The sequence below is a fragment of the Papio anubis genome, chromosome 1 (assembly GCF_008728515.1).
Source record: "Papio anubis isolate 15944 chromosome 1, Panubis1.0, whole genome shotgun sequence".
Lineage (NCBI taxonomy): Eukaryota > Metazoa > Chordata > Mammalia > Primates > Cercopithecidae > Papio > Papio anubis.
In genome coordinates, this window is record NC_044976.1 from 137,346,807 (window position 1) to 137,355,383 (window position 8,577).

The window sequence follows — 8,577 nt, forward strand, 5'->3', positions numbered from 1 at the left end:
GCACAATTTACTCCTCTTAAAGGGAGCCCATGAGGAGGTATCCACTATGCTTTGGGCTCTTCATATTGTATTCTCAAGAGCACGGAGCAATTTGTTATGTGTCTGATTATTATTTGCACCACTCAATTAGTCAATACATACAATCAGATTAATCAGGAGGTAGTAGAAACCTGTGAAAAAGAAACAGGAAAGGAAAAGGTTTTCAAAAGGGTAGAAGGAAGTAAAAGAACTGATTAGGAATCACTAAGCAATTATTTCCAGTCCTTTCCCTCCAATGATGCCTTTTTTACTTCAAGAAATGTTAGGGTTCTGGTTAAAGATGGAAGACAACACACTCAGCCTTCAATCTCTTCAAAAAAACCATCAAAACCACAAAAAGACTTGGGTAAAGTCTAAATCCCCAGAACAAAGTGAAAAGGACAAAGACAAAAGCAACATGGTGTGAAAGGCAAATAAAATTTCAGGACCCCAAATTCACTATGCCAAAAGGAAAAATTAAGTTTGGAAGCCAAGTCACAAAAAACAAACAAACAAAACAATTGCATTTTCTTTTGTTCCTAAACTGATAGCCACAGATAGAGGCCATATGTCTCCACCAGGGGCCTCCCTCACCCTGACAATGTAAATTAACAACTTATCCTCATGGTATGGGACAAGAGAAGACTAGAGATTGTCCCCACCTACCCCAAGATGAATGCATATTTGACTGCTTTCTCTACTCCATGTTTATCTTATGTAAAGTGCAGATTCATTAAGCACAAGGTGAATATATAACTAACTGTTCTCTCTACCCCTCCTTTTTTTTTTTTTTTTTTTTTTTTTGAGACAGAGTCTCGCTCTGTCATCAGGCTGTGGCCACTGCAACCTCTGACTCCCGGGTTCAAGTGATTCTCCTGCCTCAGTCTCCCAAGTAGCTAGGATTATAGGCATGCGCTACCATGCCCGGCTAACTTTTGTATTTTTAGTAGAGACAGGGTTCACCATGTTAGCCAGGATAGTGTCGATCTCCTGACCTCATGATTCACCCACCCTGGGCTCCCAAAGTGCTGGGATTACAGGCGTGAGCCACCGCACCTGGCCTATCCCTCCTTTCGTGTGTAACATATGGATTCACAAGAATGCGACCTTCTTTTTTTGCTTTGTTCTTTCCCCTCTTGCCCACTTTTCCCCTTTAAATATTGAAGTCCTCCAAATCCTCTTCAGAAAAAGTACAGGCTACAGATCCTACCGTGGCTTATGTCTCCTTTTCCCAGGCATGTCTTCAACCTTGGCAAAATAAACCTCTACATTGATGGAGGCCTGTGTCAGATACTTTTTGGTTTATAATGGTAATGGAAAACTGGAAAGCAGATGGATGAGTGGCTGGATCACTGACTTAGAAGGCTGAATCCTAAACCAGCCCAGGTACCTTTAGGAGTAGGGATGAAAGTGGGGTCCAAATATAAGGGGTCTGACTCAAATCTATTTAAGATACAGTTAGATACCTCCCAGCCCGTCATTCCCTCAGCACTTGGCTGAAGACTAGATGTTTACTCTCTTATTGGGGTAAAATGTCAGGATTCTAGGCGCAGCTGAGGGTAGGGATAGCATATTAAAAACATGAGCAAGGAATCTGTTGAAGATTTACAGACTGATTTTGAGACACTCCCCCGCAACACGCACCCCAGGCTTATGTTTACTCTGTCTTAGTCCGTTTGTGTTGCTAGAAAGGAATACCTGAGGCTGGGTATAAAGAAAAAAAAAGGAGGGTCTTATCTGACTCACAATTCTGCTGGCTGGAAGACTGGACATCTGGTGAGAGCCTCACGCTGCTTCCAATCATGGCAAATGGCAAACGGGAGCTGGTCTATGCAGAGCTCATGTGGCCAGAGAGGAAGGAAGAGGGAGTGGGGGAAAGGTGCCAGGCTCTTTTTAACAACCAGCTCTCTTAGGAACTAACAGAGCAAGAACTCACTCGTTACCATGAGGACAACACCAATCCCTTCCTGAGGGATCCACCCTCATGACCCAAACATCTCCCATTAGACTCCACCTCCAGCACTGGTGATCAAATTTCAGCATGAGGTTTGTAGGGGTCAAATATCTAAACCATAGTACACTCAGTTCCTAGACATTGTCAGCCAGACTTTTACCCTCTAGATGGAACACTGGAAGAGCCTTCCTTGCAGAATCAGATCCCAATACAAATGACCTAGAGATATTGACATAAAGAGATCTGTCAAAGAAGTTCTTCAGCCAGTCCAGCCTAGTAAAGCCCACATTTGACAAGTCACACCCAACACGCTCAGAGTTTCCAATGGACTCCATGGAGACACCACTCAAATACAAAGGGCATAGACTCATTGGGGCATTTGAGGAAAACCTTTACAATGAAAGACAGAGGCCAAAATAAGTAAGCAGAAAACAGCAACTTGGAGGAAACAGAGCTTATGAAAATATAAAAAGGAACCTCAAAAATGGCGTTGACAAGATGAATATCCCAAGGGCAAGAAGTTAAAATGGAAGAAATCACTCAGAAATAGAGCCAAAGGCAGAGATGGAAAATAGAGGAAAAAAAATAAGAAAACAAAAACACGATCAGTTCAGGAGGTCCAATATCTGAACAAAAAATTTCAATAGAGTTGTTCTCTACTCTCTACATGAAAAAGAAGAAATCGACAAAGAAATAATTGAGATATCCCAGGATGGAAAATATGTTTCCAGATTGAAAGGGCCCTCTGAACTCTCACCACAACAGATGAAAATACAAAAATACTCTGTGAAACTTTAGACAACTAAAGAGAAAATCCTACAAGCTTTCAGAAAGAGGAGAAAGAGAGAGAAGGGAGTTTCAACAAAAGTATAACGAATCAGAAAAGACACTGAATTTCTTAGCAGCAACATTGGAAACTAGAAGGTAATGAGGCAGAGAAAGTGTTTTCTAATCCAAAATTTTATACAGTCAAACTGTAATTAAGTGTGTAGGCAGAATAAAGACATTTTTAGATATGCAAGATCTCAAAACACTTCTCATGCAACCTTTATCAGGGAGATACTAGGTACTAGTACCTCCACCAAATAATAGTACCAGTCGCCAAAATGAGACTCACTAAGAAAGAGAAAGACAATGGATACGGGACACAGGGGATCAAAAACAAGGGAGCAAAGGGAATTTCTAGGATAATGGTGAAAAAAACCCTTAAGATGGCAGCTGTGCAGTAGGCATAGAGCATAACTAGCCCAGCCTGGATCAACTCAGAAGGTGCTGGAATCATCAAGAAGATGAAATTGTTGGAAATACCTAATGCGTTTAAGTACTGAAGACAGATTTATATCTTGGGAGCAAGTTAGGGGAATAAATTAGTAGTAAGCACAAAGAGAGCTAATCACCAAACAGAAAAGGCAAATGTTTTACTTTTTATTTTACCAGTTGGAATAGCTTTTTGTTGTCATCATTGTTGTTGTTTTTATTTTTTAAATTTTTATTTCAATAGTTTTGGGGGAAGAGGTGGTATTTGGGTACATGGAAAAGTTCTTTAGTGGTGATTTCTGAGACTTTGGTCCACCCTTCATCCAAGCAGTGTACACTGTACCCAATATGCAGTCTTTTATCCTTCACCTCCCTGCCACTGTTCTCTGTAAGCTTCTGCTTATAAGTGAGAACATAGGATGTTTGATTTTCCATTCCTGAGTTACTTCACTTAGAATAATAGTCTCCAACTCCATCCAGGTTGCTTTGAATGCCATTATTTTGTTCCTTTTTATGGCTAAGTAGTATTTCATGGTATATGTATTTCATATGCATACACTACATTTTCTTTATCCATTTGTTGGTTGATGAGTATTTAGGCTGGTTCCACATTTTTACAATTGTGAATTATGCTGCTATAAACCTGCACGTGCAAGTGTCTTTTTCATATAATGACTTATTTTCCTCTGTGTAGATATCCAGTAGTGGGATTGCTGGATCAAACAATAGTTCTATAATACTTTTAGCTCTTTAAAAAATCTCCATACTGTTTTCCATAGTGGTTGTACTAGTTTACATTCCCACCAGCAGTATAAAAGTGTTCCCCTTTCACCACATCCATGCCAATATCTGTTGTTGCGTTTTTTTAAATCATGGCCATTCTTGCAGCAGTAAGGTGGTTTTGCATTGTGATTTTGATTTGCATTTCCCTGATAATTAGAGATGCTGAGCATTTTTTCATGTTGGACATTAGTATATATATACTTTTTTTTTTATAATTGTCTATTCATGTCCTTTGCCCACTTTTTGATGGCATTAATTGGTTTTTTTCTTGCTGATTTGTTTGAGTTCCTTGTAGATTCTGGATATTAGTCCTTTCTCAGATGCACAGTTTGTGAATATTTTCTCCCACTCTGTGAGTTGTCTGTTTACTCTGTTGATTATTTCTTTTGCTGTGCAGCAACTTTCTAGTTTAATTAGGTCCCATCTATTTATCTTTGTTTTTATTGCATTTGCTTTTGGGTTCATAAAGTCCTTGCCTAAGCCAATGTCTAGAAGAGTTTTTCCAGTACTGTCATAAAGAATTTTTGTGACTTTGGGTATTATATTTAAGTCTCTATCTATCTTAAGTTGATTTTTGTGTAAGGTAAGAAATGAGGATACAGTTTCATTCTTCTACATGTGGCTTGCCAATTATCCCAGCACTATTTGTTGAATAGGGTGTACTTTGTCCCACTTTATGTTTTTGTTTGTTTTGCTGAAGATCAGTTGGCTGTATTTGGCTTTATTTCTGGGTTCTCTTTTCTATTCCATCGGTCTACATGCCCATTTTTACACCAGTACCATGTTGTTTCAGTAACAATAGCTTTGTAGGATAGTTTGAAGTCAGGTAATGTGTGATGCCTCTAGATTTGTTTTTGGGTTTTGTGGGGTTTATTTGCTTGCTTACTTACTCTTGCTTTCACTATGTGGGCTCTAGAAAAGGCAAATATTACCTTCAGAAAAAACAAAAGGCTTTACAGGAAAGAAATAGTAATCATAGTATACTAAATGGCTCAGTTGTGAATAGCACCTACATAGGTCTTAAGAATGCAAACACTGAATGTTAACTAACCACATGTGAAAGTGAAGTGTATAAAGAAAACTGAAACCCTCTCTTCCTTAGTGGGAAATAAGTAGATTATTCCTACTATAAAAAAAAAAAGTCAAGAAAGAGCAAGATAAGGATGTTATTTAGAGATATGTAGGTAAATTCCAAAAAAGTATAAGTACTTCTGAAGGGCAGGAAATGGAGGGCAAACTTGGGAATGGAAGGGGAACTCCCATCAAGCTCTTCACTTTTACTATTTGACTCTTTAAACTATGTAGATATATAACTTTTTTTTTAAAGAAACTATTTTTAAAGTAAAAAGAAAGTTTATGGATATCCCCATGTATATTGACTGTCTCTTGGCTGAGAAAGAACATGATAAAAGCCACACTTTAAAATATATTTGAACTTCCTTACTCAGAGAAGCACTTACATACATTAGAAAAATAGTAGATTCACGTAAGTACAAAAGACATAATTGATTCATGCCTAAGCAGTGCTCAGTACGTGTATGGATTTCCTCTCCCTATAAGGTTTAGTAATTAAGAGACTTAACCTACCTAAACCTCAGTTTACCATAAATGTTACCAAGAATGGATGCAGTTGTTCATCTGCTCTTTGGATGCTGTAAGATCCATATCTTTTTAAAGTTCCCTTTTATATGTACCAGCTTGAGTAGGTATCTAATTGTTGCACCCAAACATGCCCTGAGAAAAATAGTGAAGATATATACACTACTCAAAGTTGTCCAGTTGGCAAGTGATAGAGACATCATTTGAAACTAGTACAAAGGCTATTCTACTTTGCTACACATTTATAGATCTTCATAATTTTTCTTCAGTGACTTTTTTTTTCCCCCACAAAAAGCACTTTTTATTTGAGACAAAGAGAAGTCTTACTGAAAGGATTACATTTCCAAGCAGTCAAAACTCAACTGTTAGTGGCACTATTTTGGCCCGGTAGATTCTGCTTCTCTTTGGTCAGAAAAGGGTATTCAGGTTGTACTTTCCCCAGCTGGGCAAAAAGAAGGGCAAAGCAAAGCTACTCTATTTACAGGGCTCTTCAGATCCAACATTAAGATAGACACACCCTCGCTGGCCACTCTACAGGTTGCTGTCCCACTGCTGAGTGACACAGGCCATACTATCTTTGCAAGGAAAACAAAATGAGGCAGGAAACACAGTATAGGTCACTTGGGGACAAGCAGGCATCCACAGCTTCAAAAATCCTCATGGAAGGGGTAATCGTTGCGGGAGGCACAGCCCACCAAGGCACAGACCCTCCCATTTCTGTTGTAGCTGAATAAGGTGGTCATATCCTGGCTGTTCAGTTTAAAGTCGAAGACCTTAAAGTTCTCAGCAATGTGTTCTGGTGTCACAGACTTGGGGATCACCACCAAGTTCCTCTACGTGGGGAACCAGATCAAAATCTGGGCTGTAGTTTTATTATGCTTGGCTGTGATTTCCTTGATCCTGGGATCCTCCAGGAGGGAAGGATCCGCAGGCTTGGCCCAGGGCCTGTCAGAAGAGCTGAGGGGGCTGTAGGCGGTCACCATGATGCCTTTGGACTGACAGTACTGGATTAACTTCTCCTGAGTGAGGTACAGGTGGCACTCAGTCTGGTTAACCACCTGCTTATACTTTAAGTCAGGCTTGTTTAAGATCCTCTCAACCTGGAGATGGTTGAAGTTGAAGATGCCAATAGCTTTCACCAGCCCTTCATCTACTAGCTCTTCCATGCCCGCCCATGTGTCCAGAATGTTGGTGTCACTGGGAACCACATTACCTGACTGATCCAATGGGAAAATTCCTTCCCGGACTTGAAGCTTGCTGGCCAACGAATATGGTAGAGGTCCAGGTAGTCCAGTTTCACGTCAATGAGCATCTTCTGGAAGGCTCCTTTCAACAGGCCCTTCTCATGGTATGCTCGCCACAGCTTGTTGACAATGAAGAGCTCCTCATGTTTCACTACCTGCTCCCTGAGCTTCTCCTGAATGGCCACTCCCACCTCATTCTTATTCTGGTACACGTGGGCACAGTCGATGTGGCAGTACCCAACGTCAATGGCCATCTTCACAGCCTCAGTTACCTGGCCCGGAGGAGGAGGAGACTTCCAGGTGCCTAGCCCCAGGATGGCCATCTTGGTGCCGTTGTTGAGCATGAAGTGGCTGGCCGTGGCTGCTGCGCTCTCCAGACCTCCGCCCAGAACCATGCACCTCAGTGACTCTTTAGGTAACTTAATAATATTAAAATAGTTATGTCTTTAAGAATGCCTGGTCTAATCAACAATGAAATACTTACTGTGACAGTGGAGCCACTTAATAGATTTGGATTTGCAAAGCCAGTAGGTGGGAGGTTGCTTATTTTCTAATAGGTACCTGACATGAAGCAGTGGGTGCTTTTATTATGGCTACAGGGACCTACCTGATTTTCCCAACTATGGATAGGTAGAGAGACTGAGGTAGCATATAGTCTAGTCTACATGAGTTTTATATATAAATATACTATTAAAATGTCAAAAATAAACTATATATTTTCTAATTAGAACATATAAAAAAATTGACTCATATGTGTAATCCCAACACCTTGGGAGGCTGAGGTGGGAGGATCCTTGAGCCCAGGAGTTCAAGACCAGTGTGGGCAATACTGTGAGACCCTGTCTATATAAACATATAATGCTTTGTAAAAAATAAACATATGAAAAAGGGAAATACCATTTACAAAAAAAAAAAAAAGTAAGGAACTATAAACATCTACATGCAAGTGAATTACCTTCCTGGTTAATAAGACCTCACTTGTAGCTACCTCTCCTTTACCTTTTTATCACACATTTCCTACCCTGGGAAAAGGTAGGGAGACTACTCCCTTCACAAAGGAAACATGGAAAAAAGACAAACAGCTCCCTAAGAATTAGTTTCTCATGCTTGAGTTCTGATATGGGGTGTTATATTTTCACACAAAAAGCCCTGCTGAATTCCTCACAAATTAACTCTGGGTTAATTTGCTGAACTACTATTACCTAGTTCCACTTAATCTCATTCTAGTTTTCCTTATTCTGCCTTAGAAAAGGACTTTTCTTAGACTCCCTCATTCTGATAAGCTAAGTGTCAATAACTTCCAGCCTTATGAAGATCTCCGAGCACACTGCCTAAATTCCAGCTTAGAGTTCCACAGCAAGGCAGGGGCTGAGCTCGGCTTTTCCTCTATGCCTAGTCAGACCCATTTTCAGCCATCTCCAAAAAAAGGCTGTACCTTGCAGCTTGTGTTTTAATTACACACTTCCTATATACTCTCTTCCTAAAGGAAGATTGAATGAAAATAGAGAATAGACAAGCAATAAAGAAAATCAACAAAACCAAAAGTTGGTTCTTTGAAAAGATCAACAAAATTAACAAATCTTTGATGAGACTGACTAAAAAATCAAGAGAAAAGACTCAAGTTACTAAAATACAAAACGATGCTGGGAACATTACTACTGATATTACAGAAATAAAGAGGATTACATGACAGTATTATGAACAATTGTATGTCAACAATTT

At 39.7% G+C, this 8,577-nt stretch overlaps 1 pseudogene; it reads right to left on the reverse strand.

Moving 5' to 3' along the window:
- Positions 1-4,429: 4,429 nt before the first annotated feature.
- LOC101022610 lies at positions 4,430-7,566 on the reverse strand (annotated as a pseudogene).
- Positions 7,567-8,577: the final 1,011 nt, after the last annotated feature.